The sequence below is a fragment of the Somniosus microcephalus genome, chromosome 4 (assembly GCF_052327205.1).
Source record: "Somniosus microcephalus isolate GS21.2 chromosome 4, FLI_Smic_1.0, whole genome shotgun sequence".
Taxonomy (NCBI): domain Eukaryota; kingdom Metazoa; phylum Chordata; class Chondrichthyes; order Squaliformes; family Somniosidae; genus Somniosus; species Somniosus microcephalus.
Window position 1 is genome coordinate 101691102 of NC_140990.1, and position 20773 is coordinate 101711874.

The 20773-nt window shown below is 48.5% G+C and overlaps 1 pseudogene; it reads right to left on the minus strand.

The window, feature by feature from the left end:
• Window positions 1-8966: 8966 nt before the first annotated feature.
• LOC147119607 (uncharacterized) lies at window positions 8967-20745 on the minus strand (annotated as a pseudogene).
• Window positions 20746-20773: the final 28 nt, after the last annotated feature.

Consider the following 20773-nt stretch of genomic DNA (forward strand, 5'->3'; position numbering starts at 1 on the left):
CATGGCCGGGGCCTGGTTGGTGATTTGTCGCATTTCTGTAGGCTAACAGGAAATTGTCCACCTTATGCTACAGTGGAATGTCGTCATCGCACATGGCCTTTACTGCTTTTTTAAAGGTTTGTACGAACCTCTCAGCCAATCCATTTGTGGCTGGATGATACGGGGCAGATGTGTAATGCCTTATGCCATTCCTTTACATAAATCTTCGAAACTCTTCGGACACAAACTGTGGTCCGTTATCAGAGCAAATCTGCTCTGGCAAGCCGTTCCTGGCAAAAATAGTCCGTAGGACTGCAATAGTTTTCTCCGTGGTGGTGGAGGACATTTTGATCGCCTCAGGCCATTTCGAGTGTGCATCCACGGCTATTAAAAACATTGAGTCCATGAATGGACCAGCAAAATCAATATGCACCCGTTGCCATGGAGATGAGGGCCACTCCCATGGGTGTAGAGGGGCATGTGGTGGTGCATTTTGGACCTTCTGGCATCCTGAGCAGCTCTTTGTCAGGTCCTCGATTTGCTGATCGATCCCCAGCCACCACACATAAGCCCTAGCAAGGCTTTTCATTTTCACCCCTCCCAGATGACCTTCGTGAAGCTCATTGAGCACTCTCTCCCTTAACTTGGGTGGAATTACCACTCGGGATCCACACATCAAGGTCCCCTGGCATACTGACAGCTGTTCTCCTCTGGATGAGAATGCTGGCAACAGTGAGTCGCCATGTGTTGGCCATCCCTTCACCGTCAAGTCATATACCCGAGACAGTGTCGGGTCATTTCGGGTCTCCTTCTCTATACCAGCGTTAGTTACTGGCAAGCATTCAATTATAGTCGAATGAAATATTTTGACAGGATCCACTGCTGGTGCTTCCTCTGCAGTAGGCAGTGGCAGGCGTGATAGCCCATCAGCGTTTCCATGCTGTTTCGTGCCCTTATACTCGATTTCATATTGGTGCACCCCTAGAAAAAGGGACCATCTTCGTAGCCGTTGCGCAGTCATCACCGGAATGCCCTTCTTTGGATTAAAGATGGAGACAAGTGGTTGGTGGTCAGTCAGCAAGGTGAACTTCTGCCCGTGCAGATAGCAATTGAACTTTTTCACTCCCCACACTAGGCTGAGGGCCTCCCTGTCAATCTGGGCGTAGTTACGCTCGGCTGAGGTTAGTGACCGAGACGCAAAGGCTACTGGCCTCTCCGAGCCGTCCGGGAATTTGTGCGACAGCACCGCTCCAATGCCATAGGGTGATGCATCACACGCCAACCGAATTGGTAGTGCTGGGTTGAAATGAGCCAACACCTCTTTTGATGTGATCAATGCTTTGCTCTTCTGGAAAGCTCGTTTACATTCGTCACTCCACTTCCATGGTACCCCAGTTTACAGTAGGGTGTTCAGTGGGTGTAGTACTGTAGACAAATTCGGCAAGAACTTATGGTAGTAGTTCACCAGCCCGAGGAACGACCTCAGTTGTGACACATTTTCCGGTGCTGGAGCCTTGACTACTGCCTCAATCTTTTCAGCGGACTTATGTAACCCCTCTTTACCAATAACGTGGCCACAATACAAGATCTGCTTCTGGAAAAACTCGCATTTGTGGCGATTAGCTCGGAGCCCATATTCCTTCAATCTAGTGAGCACCTGCTCCAGGTTGGCGAGGTGATCACTGTCATTTTCGCCCATGACCAGGATGTCGTCCAAATAACAATGGGTCCCTGGAATCCCTTGCAGGACTTGTTCCATTGCTCTTTGCCAAATAGCCAGAGCTGATGCTACCCCGAACACCAGCCGGTTGTATTGGTACAGACCTTTATGAGTGTTGATCGTGAGGCACTGTTTTGAGGCTTCTTCTACCTCCATTTGCAGGTACGCCTGGACCAGATCAATCTTAGTGAAGCGTTTCCCTCCAGATAGCGAGGCGAAAATATCTTCAATCCGCGGAAGTGGATATTGTACAGTGTGAAGGACCGGGTTCACTGTCATCTTAAAGTCCCCACAGATGCGAACCTTCTTTGGTTCCCCAGGCGTATTACTCAACGACCTCTTCATTACAGGAACGATGGGTGTAGCCCACTCGCTCCAGTCCACTTTGGACAGTACTCCTGAATGTTCCAAACCTTCCAGCTCTGCTTCGACGGCTGGGCGGGTCGCATAAGGTACCAGTCTGGCCTTAAAAAACTTTGGGCTTGCATTTTCCTCTATTTTGATCATCGCTGTTATGCCTTTTAGTGTTCCGAGTCCCTGCTGGAACACTTCTTGTGCATCAATTAGCATTTTTGACAGTCGTCCAGGTGTGATGTCGTCATCCTTTTTGGCATCTACAGTCAGTGCTTGTATGGAATGCCAATCTAGCTGTATCTTCTGGATCCATTCACGTCCTAGTAGTGGTGATCCTCCATCTGGCAATACATATAGGTTCATTTTTGGTGTTTCCTTGCCATTATATATAACGTTCACCCTTATTTTTCCTTTGGGGTAGACTTTTTGCCCCGTGTACGTCTTCAAGACAACCTTTGTATCTCTCAAGGGTATATATGAGAATAGCCGCTTGTAGTCCCTTCGGTTTATGACTGTTAGGGCTGATCCTGTGTCCAATTCCATTTTCATTTGGACTCCTGCTATCTTGAGCGTGACCCAGATAGTTTGGTGATCCTCCGTTTTGATCACATTATGTAGTTTCAGGCAACCCAGCTCCTTGCTTCCGGAGTCTGTATCACTTTTCTGTTCATCTGAACTACTCTCCGTCACCTTATGTACCTTCTTGTACTTCTCCTGTGGAGATTTCTTGCTGCTGGTTTTTCTTTCCCGACCTGCAGACTCTTGCTATGTGTCCTACTTTTCCACACTGTCTGCACACTTTGTCCTTGAACCAGCAATCATTATGGTCGTGTGTTGTTCTGCCGCAGCGATAGCATTTCACTGTTCTGTATGACGTTTCATTTGTGCCATATTCTTGTGGTCTCCATTGTATCTCTGCAGCGCCCCGTGCTGCTGCTTCGTGTGATACTGCAATGCTGAAAGCCTTGTCCAGCGTAGGATCCTTTTCTGATAGAAGCCGTTTCTGGGTTCCTTCACTTTGAAGCCCACACACAAACTTGTCCCTTAAAGTATCTGCTAGTCCCGTTCCAAACTGGCAGTGTTTTGATAGCTTGTGCAGTTCCGTTAAATACTCAGCATTACTTTCATCTTTATGCTGGTTCCTTTTGTGAAACTTAAATCTTTCTGCTATCAGCAGCGGTGTGGGGTTTAAGTGGTCCTGTAGGATTGACACTATGTTTTCAAAATCCTTTTCTACTGGCTTCTCTGGGGTTACTAGGTTTCGTAGTAAGCCATACGTTTTTGCACCCATTGAATTCAACAATACCAGCGCTTTCTTGTCATCTGGCACTTCATTCGCCTTGCAGTATACTTCTATGCGTTCGACATATGTCATGCAATCTTCGACTTCATTGTCGAGCGCTGTGATACTGCCACTCTTCGGCATTTTTGGGTGTGGTTAGACTGGCTTAAAATGGCGTCTCCCGTGCATTCCTTTCTTCCCTGCTGTGGCTTAAAATGGCGTCTCCCGCACTTTCCTTTCTTCCCTGCTGCGACTTAAAATGGCGTGTCCTGCGCTGCTGCCAACGCCGCTCTCGGCGGTCCTCATGGCAAATGGCAATGCCCTGTGTGTTTCATGTGCTGCTCCTGCGCTCCTGCCAATGCCGCTCTCTGCGGTCCTCATGGCAATGGCAGCGCCTCACGTTTTCCTGCACGCCTCTCTCCCCCGTTGACGCTGCTCGGCCCTTGAACACCGGCTGCGCTCTGCTCTCTCTCGTCTCTCTCCCCATTGACGCCACTCGGTCCTGAACACTGGCTGTGCCCTGTGCGCTCTGCCCTCTCTCCCTCCCCCGTCGACGCTGCTCGGCCTTTTTCTGTGCCGCTCGGTCAGCTCTAGCCGCCGCTGTCCGGGAAGGGTCTGCGCAGTACCTGTTGCCAGCCCGTTTCGCTGGACCACCATGACTGGAAAGCCAAGCCTGGCTCTCGACAGCCTCCCCTGCGATGCTCAAATCTCCGCTGGATGGCTGGGCGGTTGCCCGTGGTCGACGCCCATGCTTCTGGACTCGACCTCCTTCCACTGTTCTCCAGGAGCGAATCCCTGGGAGGTGATGCAGAGTTGCAGGTAGGTTCGAATCTGCTCGTCGCCAAGGTTGTGCCTGTGTATAATAAGACACAGACTGCAGGAGAAATGGTACAACAGGTGTTTACTGAATGAGGGTTACTCTAGAACTAACTATACAGATCACAACTCAGGGTTTATATACAGGTGTGGTCACTGCCGGTACTACAGTATACAAGAGCTGTAAAAAGTAGTTCTCTCCCTTAAAGGTACATACATTACAGACGGGATCGCCTGTTTACGCTTGGGCACGAAGATTGGAACCCGGAAAGCTTGCTGCTGCAAAGGCGGAGTTTCAGACCATGGAGCGCCTTGGGATTGTCCGACGCTCCGATAGTCCTTGGTCCTCCCCACTACACATTCTGCCTAAACCAAGTGGTGGATGGAGGCCTTGCGGGGATTACAGACGTCTTAATGAAGCCACTATGCTGGATAGGTATCCAATACCGCACATACAAGATTTTTCGGCCCATCTGGCTGGCAACTCAGTATTTACCAAAGTAGATCTCGTCCGTGGATATCACCAAGTTCCTGTGCACCCTCAAGACATCCCCAAAACGGCGGTCATCACACCGTTTGGCCTTTTTGAGTTCCTCCGAATGCCGTTCGGATTGAAAAATGAGGCTCAGGCCTTTCAGCGACTCATGGACTCTGTGTTACGGGACCTTCCCTTCATTTTTGTTTACTTGGATGACATTCTCATCGCTAGTAAATATACGAAGGAGCATATGGCCCATTTGCGTACACTCTTTGCCCGTCTCAGCCAACATGGCCTCATCATAAACCTAGCCAAATGCTAGTTTGGGTTAACCAGCATTGACTTTCTGAGGCACAGGATTACCTCAGAAGGCGCCGTCCCACTGGCCACCAAGGTAGAGGCAGTTACGGCATTCCCGCGGCCTCACACACTCAAATCTCTTCAGGAGTTCCTGGGGATGGTAAATTTTTATCATCGTTTTGTCCTCAAGGCAGCCCAGTTGATGCAACCGCTGTACGAAGCACTCAAAGGGAAGTCGGGCAAAGATGTTATCATTTGGACACCGCAGATGGACCAGGCGTTCCTTGACACCAAGGCGGCGTTGGCAGATGCAACTATGCTTGCATACCCACTCCCGGGCGCAACCATCGCCCTTACTACCGATACCTCCGATTATGCCATTGGGGCGGTTCAAGAACAATGGGTCGACGGGACTTGGCAGCCGTTGGCTTTTTTTAGCCGCCAACTGCGCAAGAACGAGCGAAAATATAGCACTTTTGACAGGGAGTTGCTGGCCCTGTTTTTGGCTATTCGGCATTTCCGTTTTCTCCTAGAAGGGTGCCCGTTCACTGCATTCGTGGACCATAAGCCGCTCACTTTCGCAATGGCCAAAACGGCGGAGCCGTGGTCAGCTCGGCAACAGTGCCACCTTACATTTATATCCGAATTTACGATGGATTTACGACATGTGTCCGGCAAAGATAATCTCGTGGCTGATTGCCTTTCACATGCCCCAGTCCAGGCAGTTCACCTGGAAATTGATTTTGTCGGGTTGGCGGAAGAACAACTGGCAGATCCCGAAGTTCAGGACTACGCCTTCTAGCTTGCAGGTAGCCGATGTTATGTTCCAATCAGCAGGAACCATGCTCTTGTGTGACACATCCATGGGAGTGCCCCGGCCCATTGTGCCGGTCGAATGGCGTAAGAAGATTTTTCAGGCTATACACGGCTTATCACACCCGGGGATGCGAGCTTCACAACGGCTCATGTCCCGCAAATTTGTTTGGAAGGGAATGCATTCGGACGTTCGGGACTGGACAAACAATTGCGTGGACTGTCAAAAATCAAAGGTCCATCATCATGTTAAGGCTCCAGTGGCCATCTTCCCGGTGACAGAATGCCATTTCGATCACGTACATGTGGACTTAGTGGGTCCCCTCCCCGCTTTGAGAGGTTTCATGCATCTCCTGACAATAGTGGACCGCACTACCAGGTGGCCAGAGGCGATTCCCTTGGTTGCTACCACTGCAGCGGACGTATCCAGGGTGTTTATTTCATCGTGGGTGGCCCGGTTTGAGGTGCCATCTGACATCTCCTCTGACCGAGGTCCACAATTCACGTCAGAGTTGTGGAACGCAGTTGCACAGGGCTTGGGTACCAAGCTGCACCGTACCACCGCTTACCATCCGCAAGCAAACGGTCTATGCGAGAGGTTTCATCAGTCTCTCAAGGCGTCCCTCCGTGCCAGCTTGCGTGGTCCCAACTGGGTGGACAGACTCCCCTGGGTGATGCTAAGCCTCCACACAGCCCCCAAGGATAACCTCCAGGCTTCATCGGCTGAGTTAGTCTACGGTCAAGCACTTCGAGCGCCAGGGGACTTCCTCCCTCCACATACAGAACCGTGGTCACCTGCTCAGCAGCTCCTTCAGCATCACGAGATGGCAAAGAATTTCCTGCCTATTCCAACCTCGCATCACAGCCTACAGAGGCCTCATGTTCCGGCAGAACTTATGAGTTCCGATTACGTTTTTATTCAGCAGGACACTCATAGAGATACACTCAGACCACCTTATGCTGGACCGTTTCGTTTCATCTCATCGGGAGAAAACATTTTCACAGTCGAAGTGGGAGGCAAGTCCGATACCATCTCTATCGACTGACTTAAACCAGCCCATCTAGATCGGAGTGAACCAATTGTTGCCGCCCAGCCACCTCGCCGTGGACAACCACCGTTGACTGCCAGACCAGTTATGCAACAGCCCACCATTGAACTGCCTGCTTCTGCCTCATCCTGGCCCACACCTTCTGCTACTGTTTCCTCCACCCCGGATGCGCCGCTTCAGACACAGCCAAGCACCGGCTCGTCTCCCAACGTTCCACTGCCTGAAGCCCGTAGTCGTTCGGGCAGGATCATCAAACCCCCTGTTCATTTGACACCTGTCTGTTAAAGAGAATTCTGGGGGGGCACCTGTGGCGGAGCCACTAAAAGACTCAGGGCAATTAGTAATCATCCCTTTAACTACCGTGTAGCGAAGCTGTGGACTGCACCTTTAAATTGTATGTACTTTCTTGCATTTCCGCGTGATGACGTCATGACGTCGATCACGTGACCACCAGTTGGCGCGGAGAATGTGATGATGTCATGACGTCAGCTTCCAGTACTTTGCAGCAGTCTTTGAGGTGCTGGGAGCCTGCACAGACATGTGTACATCTTCTCCTGTAGTGTTACCAGTTAAGTTGTTTGTTTAACAAACTTTATTATTTTGTTTCACTGAGTCGAACTTCATTATTCGGATGGAACCTCCGTTCCTACAAACTTTTATAAAACACTGGTTCGGCCACAACTGCAATATTGTGTCCAATTCTGGGCACCGCACTTTAGGAAGGATGTGAAGGTTTAGAGAGGGTGCCGAAAAGATTTACGAGAATGATTCCAGGAATGAGGGACTTCAGTTACGTGGATAGACTGGAGAAGCTGGGGTTGTTCTCCTTGGAGCAGAGAAGGTTTAGAGGAGATTTGATAGAGGTGTTCAAAATCATGAGGTGTCCAGACAGAGTAGATAGAGAGAAACTGTTCCCATTGGTGGAAGTGTCGAGAACCAGAGGACACAGATTTAAGGTGATTGGCAGAAGAACCAAAGGTGATATGAGAAAAAACTTTTTACGCAGTGAGTGGTTAGGATCGGGAATGCACTGCCTGAAAGGGTGGTGGAGGCAGATTCAATCATGGCTTTCAAAAGGGAATTGGATGAGTACCTGAAGGACAAAAATTTGCAGGGCTACGAGGGAAGGGTGGGGGAGTGGGACTAGCTGAAGTGTTCTTGCAGAGAGCCAGCACGGGCTCAATGGGCCGAATGGCCACCTTCTGTGCTGTAACCATTCTATGATTCTATGAACGCGTTAAACCTTCAAAGAATTTTTAGACTCAAAACTTAACCCTGCCGTTTCACTTTCAGTCAGGAACAGATCGCAGTTTGACACCAATCTCTGATTTGACAGCACGTTTCCAGCATTCACCGTTGTTCTTCCTGACTCTAAACACCGTTGTAAAGGAGCCTTCTGCTCCGTGCCTAGGAGCTCTGACCCATGGGAGAGAGCGGCTGGGACACATTCCTTACAGGCCTCAAGATTAACCTGCACGGGGACATTGGTGTCAGTGAAGAGAGACGAGAAAGACCAAAGTGCCATTTGCCCCTCTCAGTGTGGCCCTGAAGGACTGTGTCCAGGCTGTAGTTCTGTTTCCACCGTACGATCCTCCCCCCAGATTGTCCTTTCTGAGCTCCAGCCAGGTGATGCCAAACACTTAGGTGGGAACGACAAAAATCCACAACAATGTGTTTAAAGCAAAGCTGATTTATTTGCCATATATCCAGAATATTAAACTCCAGCCCAGTTACAGGGGTTATTAACATCAGCAGAAACAAACCCCAACTGTCAGAATGAACATGATTCAGTCCTGGGTGTGATTAACAGCAGCAATAACATCAGAATCCATTCCCTGCAGTCACTTGTGAACTCGCCAGTGCTGCAGCAGGTTGGATGAACAAGTGAATCCCTTCCCACACACGGAGCAGGTGAATAGTCTCTCCCCGGTGTGAACTCACTGGTGTGTCAGCAGGCTGGATGACCGAGTGAATTCCTTTCCACACTCAGAGCAGGTGAATGGCCTCTCCCAAGTGTGAGTGCACTGGTGTACAGTGAGGTGACATGATTGCCTGAACCCAGTCCCGCAGTGAGAGCACCTGAACGGTCTCTCATCAGTGTGAACACATTGATGGCGCATCAGGTTCCCGACATTTTTGTAGAACTTCCCGCAGTCCGGGCATTTAAAAGCTCTCTTAAGTGTGAACTCGCCAGTGCTGCAGCAGGTTGAATGAACGAGGGAATCCCTTCCCACACACGGAGCAGGTGAATGGTCTCTCCCTGCTGTGGACTTGCTGTTGTCTCAGAAGGCCAAATGAACACATGAATCCCTTCCCACACTCGAAGCAGGTGAACGGCCTCCCCCAGTGTGAACTCGCTGGTGTTTCAGTAGGCCGGATGAAAACGTGAATCCCTTCTCACATTTGGTGCAGGTGAAAAGCCTCTCCCCAGTGTGAACTCGCTGGTGTCTCAGAAGGTCGGATGGACATGTGAATCCCTTCCCACACTCAGAGCAGGTGAACAGCCTCTCCCCAGTGTGATTGTGCTTGTGTCTCGACAGGCCAGAGGATCGGCTGAAGCCTCGCCCACACACAGAACACGTGTACGGTTTTACCCCCTCTGAAAGGTGCTTTCTGTTTCCATGTTCACAGGCCCTGACGAATCGAGTGACTCTGTCAGATCTTGAAGTGATGTTTGGTTTGAGCGTCCCGTCCGTAAATCCTCCCCTTCTAACACCCTGCAAATTAATTTAAAACAGGAAAAAGGGAGGGCGAGAGAGAACCCACAAAAACACAAAGGCAGGTTTTTGAAATTGAGCTGAATGAATCTGGGAATTTGTGGGGCCGGCACTAGAAAAAAGTGACCATGAAAGCTGCTGGATTGTCATAAAACACAACTGGTTCACTAATGTCCTTCAGGGAAGGGAACCCGCCACCCAGTCTGGGCCTACACAAGACTCTGGCCTCTATGGGAGGAGAGAGAGTGAGGTGGGAGGGGGAGGAGTGAAGGAGAGCGACTTTATCCATCTGTAATTCGGAGGTCGAACCGGTAGGAGGGGAGGCGGCCAGCGGACCGAGGGCGGGAAAAGCAGGCCCTGGAAGGTCGGACACCGCGGGAAGTTCGGAGGTCAGACCGGGTGGAAGGAGAGCCAGGGAGAAGCAGGCCCCGGGATGTCGGTACCACGCCGGCTGAAGATTGTCAGGCAGGAGTGCGGGAAAGGCGGAGCAAGGCGAGAGCGGAACCCATTGTGATGGCGCCGATGAAGATGGCTGCCGTCCTTGCGGGCTCCGTGCGTTCCAGCAGCTAAGTGTCCTTTGCTGCTTGGTGCGCTTGGCTCGTTAAGAAAAAAGCATTTCACTGACTGGATTTCACTTGTTGTATTTGGTTAATGTGACAAATAAAATTGAAATTAAATTAGAACTTTGACAGCACCTCCCAAACACGCAACCTCCACTACCTAGAAGGACAAGGGCAGCAGGCGCATGGGAACACCATCACCTCCTGGTTCCCCTCCAAGTCACATACTATCTTGGGCCTATATCGCTGTTCCTACATCATCGCTGGGTGAAAATCCTGGAGCTCCTCACCAAGCAGCATTCTGAGAGTACCTTCACCACACGGACTGCAGAGGTTCAAGAAGGAGGCGCAGCATCACCTTCTCAATGGGCAACTGGGGACTGGCAATATATGCTAGCCCTGCTAGTGACACCCACATCGGATGAATTAAAAAAATCTGTATATATAAAATGGATTGAAAGCCTCTACAGAAATATTTGTTCCTAAAACGATAATCTTTTACACTGTATGGACAGTGTCTGTTTAGCAACTTAATCTCCCCTAGAACCCACCTCCCTTCACAGTCCCACATTGGAAATTGTTGGGTCCCACTGGGCTCAGAAGTACTGGGGGTTAAACCCAGCAGCTTCTCCCCCCTCTCCACTCCAGCTCAAACTGATGCAATAAGAAAGCCCCACACAGGAGGCCAGGGACCGAGTTCCACATCCACCGTCCACCCTGATGCTAACCGGCTCTGAGTTGCTCCCTCTGCTGCGTCAAGGCCACTTGTTGTTTCTCCTGTCGGGTCACTCAGTCTCCGCCACTGCCCAACAATGAGCCTCTGCTGCGCATGCTCAGCTCACGCTGCCCGGGTGATTGACGGGAGCTCCGGACCAATAGGAAGAGCGGAATAAAAACAGAAAATGCTGGAGATACTCAGCCGGTCAGGCAGCATCTGTGAAGAGAGAAATAGAGTTAACGTTTCAGGTCGATGACCTTTCATCAGAAATGGAAAAAAGCAGGAAATGGAACAGATTTTTAAGCAAGTGAAGAGGCTGAGAAAGGGGGAGGGGATGAAAGAACAAAAGGGAAGGTCTGTGATAGGATGGAAGTGGAAGAGATTAAGAGACATTAAGAGATATTCAAGGCAAAAGGAGATGGTAATGGGACAGGTTAATAAACAAAGAATGGCTCCAGATGAAGTGTAAATTTTGCTGGCAGAATGAGAGACAGCTGCCATGTCAGGGGGAAGAAAAAAAGACACAGACAAAAAGTCTGGATAAAATATTATATATATATATTTGATAGGGGCCGAGGTTATGATCTGAAATTGTTGAACTCTATGTTGAGTCCAGAGGGCTGTAGAGTGCCTAATCGAAAGATGAGGTGCTGTTCCTCGAGCTTATGCTGAGCTTCCATGGAACAATGCAAGAGGCCGAGGATGGTGAGGTCTGAGTGGGAATGGGGCGGTGAATTAAAATGACAGGCGACCGGAAGCTCGGCGTACCCCTTACGGACTGAACATAGGTGTTCCGCAAAGCGGTCACCCAATTTGCGTTTGGTCTCCCCAATGTAGAGGAGACCACATCGTGAGCAGCGAATACAGTATACTAAATTGCGAGAAGGACAAGTAAATCGCTGTTTCACCTGGAAGGGGTGTTTGGGGCCCTGGGCAGTGGGAAGGGGGGAGGTATAAGGGCATGTGTTGCATCTCCTGCGCTTGCACGGGAAGGTGCCGGGCAAAGGGGAAGGGCTCTTGGGGGTGATAGCGGAGTGGACAAGGGTGCTGCGGAGGGAGCGGTCCATACGGAATGCTGAAAGGGGAGGTGAGGGGAAGATGCATTTGGTGGTGGGATCACGCTGGAGGTGGCGGAAATGGCGGAGGATGATCCGTTGAATGTGGAGGCTGGTGGGGTGAAAGGTGAGGACAAGGGGAACACTGTCGTGGTTCCGGGAGGGAGGGGTAGATGTGAGGGCAGAAGTGCGGGAGATAGAATGGACACGGTCAAGGGCCGTGTCAACCACTGTAGAGGGGAATCCTTGGTTGAGGAAAAAGGAAGACATGACAGAAGCACTGGTGTGGAAGGTGGCATCGTCAGAACAGATGCGGCGGAGATGGAGAAACTGGGAAAATGGAACAGAGTCCTTACAGGAGGCGGGGTGGGAGGAAGTGTAGTCCAGGTAGCTGTGGGAGTCAGTGGGCTTGTAGTGAATGTTTGTCAATAACCTATCCCCAGAGATGGAGACGGAGAAGTCGAGGAAGGGAAGGGAAGAGTCGGCGATGGACAATGTGAAGGTGAGGGAAGGGTGGAAATTGGAAGCAAAGTGAATGAAATTATCTAGTTTAGAGTGAGAACAGGAAACGGCACCGATACAGTCATTAATGTACTGGAAAAAGAGGTGAGGGAGGGGACCTGAGTAGGACTGGAACAAAGAGTGTTCCACATATCCCATGAAAAGGCAGGCACAGCTAGGGTCCATGCGGGTTCCCATAGCAACACCTTTGATTTGGAGGAAGCGAGTAGAGTCAAAGGAGAAGTTGTTCAATGTGAGAACAAGTTCAGCCAGGCAGAGGAGGGTGGTGGTGGATGGGGACTGGTTGGGCCTCTGTTCAACGAAGAAGCGGAGCGCCCTCGGGCTATCCTGGTGGGGGATGGAGATGTAGAGGGACCCGCATGGGGACATTGCTGTCATGAAGAGAGACAAGAAAGACCTAAGTGCCGTTTGCCCCTCTCAGTGTGGCCCTGAAGGACTGAGTCCAGGCTGTAGTTCTGTTCCCGCCGTACGATCCTCCCCCCAGATTGTCCTTTCTGAGCTCCAGCCAGGTGATGCTAAAAGCTCAGGTGGGAATGACAAAAATCCACAACAATGTGTTTAATGCAAAGCTGATTTATTTGACATGTATCCAGAATATTAAACTCTAGCCCAGTTACAGGGGTTGTTAACATCAGCAGAAACAAACCCCAACTGTCACGATGAACATGGTTCAGCCCTGGATGTAATTATCAGCGGCAAAAACATCAGAATCCAACCCCTGCAGTCACCTGTGAACTCATTGGTGTGTCAGCAGGCTGGATGATAAGAGTGAATCCCTTCCCACACACGGAGCAGGTGAACGGTCTCTCCCCAGTGTGAACTCACTGGTGTGTCAGCAAGGTGGATGACTGAATGAATCCCTTACCACACACGAAGCAGGTGAACAGCCTCTCCCCAGTGTGAACTCGCTGGTGTATCAGCAGGTCGGATGACCGAGTGAATCCCTTCACACACATGGAGCAGATGAACGCTCTCTCCCCAGTGTGAACTCGCTCATGTTGCAGTAGGTTGGATGACTGACTGAATCAATTTCCACACTCAGAGCAAGTGAACGGCCTCTTCCCAGTGTGAACTCACTGGTGTCAGCTGGCTCGATGATGAAGGAAATCCCTTCCCACACATGGAGCAGGTGAACGGTCTCTCCCGGGTGTGAATTCACTGGTGTTTCAGCAAGTGGGATGACAAAGGGAATCACTTCCCACACATGGAGCAGGTGAACAGCCTTTCACTGGTGTGACTGCGCCGGTGAATTTCCAGCTCAGACAGGGAACTGAATCCCTTCCCACATTACCCACATTTCCACGCTTTCTCCATGGTGCGGGTGTCCTTGTGTCTCTCCAGGTTGGATGATCAGTTGAAGCCTCGTCCACACACATAACACGTGTATGGTTTCTCCCTGCTGTGAATGGTGCGATGTTTTATCAGGCTGTGTAACTGGTTAAAGCTCTTTCTACAGTCAGTGCACGAGAACACTCTCACTCGGGTGTGTGTGTCTCGGTGCTTTTCCAGTCACACTGATGTTTGAAATCTTTTCCCACAGACAGAACAGACAAACATTTCTCCTTCCACATTCAAAGGCCGATAATATTCAAGTCCTGAGTAAATGAGTGACTGTCAGATTTTGACATGATGTTTGGTTTGAGTTTCCCATTTGCAAACCCTCCCCTTCTAATACCCTGTAAAAGGAGTTTACAAAACTCATTACTTTAAGTACAGGACAGAAATTCAGAACAGACAATTTTAGTTTCTATGGAACATTCTTTCCTCTCTCCTTCCTCCAAAGCTGTAAATCCCCGTCCCACACTTTGTTCCTCCTCCCTGTGTTAAAATCCAAACAAATCACACGTCTCAAGATAGTTTATCCTCTGCTCCCAGTTTTCAATATGATCACTGGCTGGGTTCAGTTCTACACTCACTGGTTCCCCTCCCTCTCCTCCCCTGAAGGTGCTGACTCTGGCTGGGTTCACTTCTACACTCACTGGTTCCCCTCCCTCTCCTCCCCTGAAGGTGCTGACTCTGGCTGGGCTCAGTTCTACACTCACTGGTTCCCCTCTCTCTCCTCCCCTGAAGGTGCTGACTCTGGCTGGGTTCAGTTCTACATTAACTGGTCCCCCTCCCTCTCCTCCCCTGAAGGTGCTGACTCTGGCTGGGTTCAGTTCTACATTAACTGGTCCCCCTCCCTCTCCTCCCCTGAAGGTGCTGACTCTGGCTGGGTTCAGTTCTACACTCACTGGTCCCCCTCCCTCTCCTCCCGTTAAGGTGCAGACTCTGGCTGGGTTCAGTTCTACACTCACTGGTCCCCCTCCCTCTCCTCCCGTTAAGGTGCAGACTCTGGCTGGGTTCAGTTCTACACTCACTGGTTCCCCTCCCTCTCCACCCCTGAAGGTGCTGACTCTGGCTGGGTTCAGTTCTACACTCACTGGTCCCCCTCCCTCTCCTCCCCTGAAGGTGCTGACTCTGGCTGGGTTCAGTTCTACACTCACTGGTCCCCCTCCCTCTCCTCCCCTGAAGGTGCTGACTCTGGCTGGGTTCAGTTCTACACTCACTGGTCCCCCTCCCTCTCCTCCCGTTAAGGTGCAGACTCTGGCTGGGTTCAGTTCTACACTCACTGGTTCCCCTCTCTCTCCACCCCTGAAGGTGCTGCCTCTGGCTGGGTTCAGTTCTACTCTATCCCTTTGGAGATTCTTAGCCTCCACACAATTTGCTTTCCCACCTATCTTTGTATCATCAGCAAATGTGGCTACATTACACTCAGTCCCTTCATCCAAGTCATTAATATAGATTGTAAATAGTTGAGGCCCCAGCACTGATCCCTGCGGCACCCCACTAGTTGCAGTTTGCCAACCTGAAAATGACCCATATATCCCGACTTTCTGTTTTCTGTTAGTTAACCAATTCTCTATCCATGCTAATGGCCCAGTAATTCCGTTCCAAACGCGTGAGTACGGCCGGGGTACTCACGTGTCTGGCCAGAGGAAATGCCGGTTTTCAGCATGCACAGCGCATGCGGGGAAAACCGGCATTTCCTGTCCTCTGAACGAAGGGGTTCAGAGGCAGAACGCGTGCGACTGCACAGGCAGCGTGTGCGCAGTAACATTCGCTGGTTTCATTCATGCTTTCAGTGAGGTTAAGTCCTTACAACTTATACATGAAAAAAGCATGAGTAAAGTTGCTCCAGAGGCTGCGGAGGAAGATATATTTTATCGTGGAGCTTCTGAAAGGCAATATTTTTGTTTGGGAAAGGGAGGAAAGTTATTTTAAGAAATGCTGAGGTAAGTTTTAAAGTTTAATTTTTTTTTTAAACGGGTTTTCAGTACTGTAGGTAGAAGGAGCAATTGTGGCTGTGTGAATTGAATTTGCTGTGTTTATTAAATGTGAAAATGACTGTTCTAAAATGAATAATGTAACATTTCCAACATTTTTAAGAAAGAAACTTTTCATCAGTAATATGTATGTATGTCCGTATATATTCCTTTACGTATATGTATGTATGTATATATTCCTTTACTTATGTGTATGTATGTATATATTCCTTTACTTATGTGTATGAATGTATGTATTTAATTATGACTTTCAGAGAAAGTAACTTATTGGAAAATCATCTCGGGCTGTGAAATTGATCAGGCGGGCATGATGTATTACCAAGACGATAACGCGTTTCTCCTGCCATAGGCCGGGGTGATTTTCTAGCTGGTCACTTCATTAAAATTACTTTAACAACTCTTTCCATTTCTTCCTTGCAAGGATGTCTGTGTAAGCAGGAGGCCTGTGAGCGAGAAAAATGCCTGGGAACTGCTAATAGCCAACACCTTCACGAGCTAGTGGCGCCTTGTACCTCCCCCTCCCCCTGCAAGGAAAAGAAAGGAGCAGACACAATTTAAAGTGAAGCAGTGAACTTTTATTACATCATAAAACAGTTTTCGGGGTCAGTTTTGATGTAGATAGTTTATAACTTTAAAATGTTAACTAGCTATTTCCTGCTTTTCAAACATTTGTAAACATGAATAGTTCAGAAAAAAATGTGTTAACATTTTAAAGTGACTTTTTCTGTTTTCTTAGTGCATTAAAGACATTCAAGGTGGAAACTAGCTATGTTCTAATTTTCAAATAGTTGTTGTAAAAATACTTTGGCGCCAATAAAAGTTGCTAATTTTTTTCAAACTGACTACAGGCTGCACTGTTTAAAGGAAAAGGTTACATATCCTTTCAGTCACAAATAAATATTTCAATGAAAAAAGCAAACACAACATTTTACATGTCAATAAAATGAAAAATTTAACAATTGCACGATTTGCCCCCTCGCATCTGCGACTGAGGGTCCAAGGAGGTGCATTGCGCAAGAGGTCAGCGTCGTACATATCCTCACACTGTTCCCTTTCGGGAACTGTATGAAGTGGTGGAAGGATTTCTGGCCACGTTAACGCCCCTTCCGTGACCATAACCATCTTCATACCAGCCATTAGGGTGGTTAGTCCTATGGCGCAAGGGTTTTACGGGCTCCCACAACCCATCTGAGGGGGGGCCACCCACACCCACGGATGTAAGTGTCCCGCTGGATGTCCACCCAGAATTTATAGTTGGAGCTCCGACTCCACTTGCCGGGACTGTCTGGAGCGGGGTTCGAAACCCTACTCCTTCTGGCCCAGCGGCGGGGATGCTTACCGCTATGCAAAAGGCCCACTCCGCGCAAAAGGTGACACCCATACGTTTCCTGTGCCTTTTCCCTCCCCGTGACTGGAGCCCTATGCTGCCACTTGAAAGACCAAGCTATCATCTGTCCTTTTTGCGGCGCCTTGGACTTCTCATTACCAATGATGAGCAGGCGCTGCGCCTCCACCTCGTTGAGGAGATTGCTGAGGTCATCATCAGTTCAATTGTGAGTTCTTTTAATGCCATGAATTCTGCTCATTCCAGCCATTTCACGTTGCTAATCGGAGTGGGCCTTTGGCGTAGCGGTAGCATCCCCGCCGCTGGGCCAGACGGGGTAGGGTTTCGAACCCCGCTCCAGACAGTCCCGGCAAGTGGAGTCAGAGCTCCGGCTCTAAATTCTGGGTCGACATCCAGTGGGATATTTGCGTCCGTGGGTGTGGGTGACCCCCCCCCTCGTATAGGTTGTGGGAGCCCGTAAAACCCTCCCGCCATAGGACTAACCACCCTAATGGCTGGTACAAAGATGGTTACGGTCACGGAAGGAGCGTTAATCATGGCCATAAATACTTCATACAGTTCCCCAAAGGGAACAGTGTGAAGACACGTACGACGACGACGTTGCTAATTAAATAAATGGAATGAAAAAAATGCTTTCAGGGCTTTTAAAAGTCTTTAAATTGCTTTAATTCTATTTAAAACTACTTCAGATTCTTCAAAATAATGTAAACATTTTTAAAAGTTTATAAAAGTTACCAAAAGCTTCATAAAAATACCAAAAACCTATTTAAAATGCTGCTCCACATGTAAAAATGCTTTGCAGCTTGTGAGAAACATTGGGGGCGTGTCCTATTAAACTGAGACCTCAAGGGGCGTGTCTCACTTGTACTGCGCGCTCCAGGCTTCGCGCTGGCTGCACTCCTGGGCGGCGTGACGTCAGACGCTGCCCGGGAGTCATCATTTTAAAACAGGAATTCCAGGCGTCCCTGAAGCTCAACGGCCGGCACGTCGGGTAAGTGCACATCGGGGTCTTGCATGCGCAGCAAGCTCCCGATCCTAATTTCTGCCCCAATATATTACCCCCAACCCCGTGAGCTCTTATCTTGTGTAGTAACTTTTTATGTGGCACCTTATTGAATGCCTTCTGGAAATCCAAATACACAACATTTACTGGTTCCCCTTTATCCAGCCTGCTCGTTACATCCTTAAAGAACTCCAGCAAATTTCCCTTTCATAAATCCATGCTGACTCTGCTTGACTATATTATGATTTTCTAAATGTCCTATCACTTCCTTAATGATGGACTCCAGCATTTTCCCAATGACAGATGTTAGGCTAACTGGTCGATAGTTGCCTGCTTTCTGTCTCTCTCCTTTCTTAAATAGGGGCATTATATTTACGGTTTTCCAGTCTGCTGGGACCTCTCCAGAATCCAGGGAATTTTGGTAGATTACAAACAATGCATCCACTATCTCTGCAGCCACCTCTTTTAAGACTCTGGGATGCAGGCCATCGGGTCCCGGGAACTTGTCCACCTTTAGTCCCATTAGTTTGCCTAGTACTTTCTCTCTAGTGATAGTGATTGTTTTAAGTCCCCCATCCCCACCCCAATAGCCCCTTGATTATCCATTATTGGGATGCTCCTACCATGAAGACGAATACAAAATATTTGTTCAAAGTCTCCGTCAATTCCCTGTTTCCCATTATTACTTCTCCAGACTCATCCTCTAGGGGACAAATGTTTACTTTAGCTACTCTCTTCCTTTTTATATACCTGTAGAAGCTCTTACTGTCTGTTTTTATATTTCTTGCTAGCTTCCTCTCATAAGCTATCTTCTCTCTCTATTATTTTTTTAGTCGTCCTTTGCTGGTTTTAAAAAATTTCCCAATCCTCTGGCCTTTCACTATTCTTCGCAACATTTTATGCTTTTGTTTTCAATTTGATACCCTCCTTTACTTCCTTAGTTAGCCACGGATGGTTCATCCTTCTCTTAGAGTCTTTCTTTTTCACTGGAATATATCTTTGCTGAGAATTATGAAATATCTCCTTAAATGTTTGCCACTGCTTTTCTACAGTCTTACTCTGTAATATATTTTCCCAGTCCACTCTAACCAAGTCTGCCTTCATACTTTTGTAATTACCTTTGTTTAAATTCAGGACACTAGCTTTCTCACCCTCAAACTGAATTTGAAATTCTACCATGCTATGACCACTCTTCCCAAGAGGATCCTTCACTTCAAGATCATTAATTAATCCAGCCTGGTTACACATTACCAGATCTAAAATAGTCTTCTCCCTGGTTGGTTCCACAACATATTGTTCCAAGAAATACATTCTAAGAACTCTTCCTCAAGTCTACCTTTGCCAATATGCTTTGTCCAAACAATATGAAGATTAAAATCTCCCATGATTATAGCCGTACCTTTCTTACAAGCCACTATTATTTCTTGATTTATTCTCTGTCCTACAGTGTGGCTACTGTTTGGGGGCCTGTAGACCACTCCCACCAGTGACTTTTTACCCTTATTATTTCTTATCTCCACCTAAACTGATTCTACATATTGATCTTCTAGGCCAGTATCATTTCTTATTACTGCACTGATCTCATCACTTATTAACAGAGCTACACCACCTCCGTTTCCTTTCTGCCTATCCTTACAAAATGGCAAATACCCCTGAATATTCAGTTCCAATCATTGGACACCTTGCAACCGCGTCACTGTAATGGCTATCAGATCATACCCATTTATTTCTATTTGTGCTGTCAAGTCATCTATCTTGTTATGAATGCTATGTGCGTTCAGATATAGAGCTTTTAATTTTGTTTTTTTTTACCATTTTTCGCTACTCTGACCCCTCTGTCTGTAAATGAAGGAGTAATGGTGACTGATCAGGGAGCGTCTGTAAATGGAGGAGAAATGCTGAATGGTCAGGGAGCGTCTATAAATGCAGGAGAAATGGGGAATGGGCAGGGAGCGTACGTAAATGAAGGAGAAATGCTGACTGGTCAGGGAGCATCTATAAATGGAAGAGAAATGGTGACTTGTCAGGAAGCGTCTGTAAATGATGGAGAAATGCTAACTGGTCAGGGAGCGTCTATAAATGGAGGAGAAATGCTGAATGGTCAGGGAGCATCTATAAATGGAAGAGAAATGGTGAATGGTCAGGGAGCATCTGTAAAAGAAGGAGAAATGGTGACTGGTCAGGGAGCGTCTGTAAATGCAGGAGAAATGGGGAATGGTCAGGGAGCATCTGTAAATGAAGGAGAAATGCTGACTGGTCAGGGAGCATCTATAAATGGAAGAGAAATGGTGACTTGTCAGGAAGCGTCTGTAAATGATGGAGAAATGCTAAGTGGTCAGGGAGCGTCTATAAATGGAGGAGAAATGGTGAGTGGTCAGGGAGCATCTGTAAGTGGAGCAGAATGGGGAATGGTCAGGAAGCATCTGTAAATGAATGAGAAATGGTGAGTGGTCAGGGAGCGTCTGTAAATGAAGGAGAAATGGTGAGTGGTCAGGGAGCGTCTAAATGGAGAAGAAATGGTGAGTGGTCAGGGATCTTCTGTAAATGAAGGAGAAATGGGGAATGGTCAGGGAGCATCTGTAAATGAAGGAGAAATGGTGAGTGGTCAGGGAGCATCCATAAATGAAGGAGAAATGGTGACTAGTCAGGGAGCATCTGTAAATGAAAGATACATGGTGATGGGTCAGGGAGAGAGTTCACTTGCTCCACATGTGGGCAGGGATTCAATTAGCAATCCCA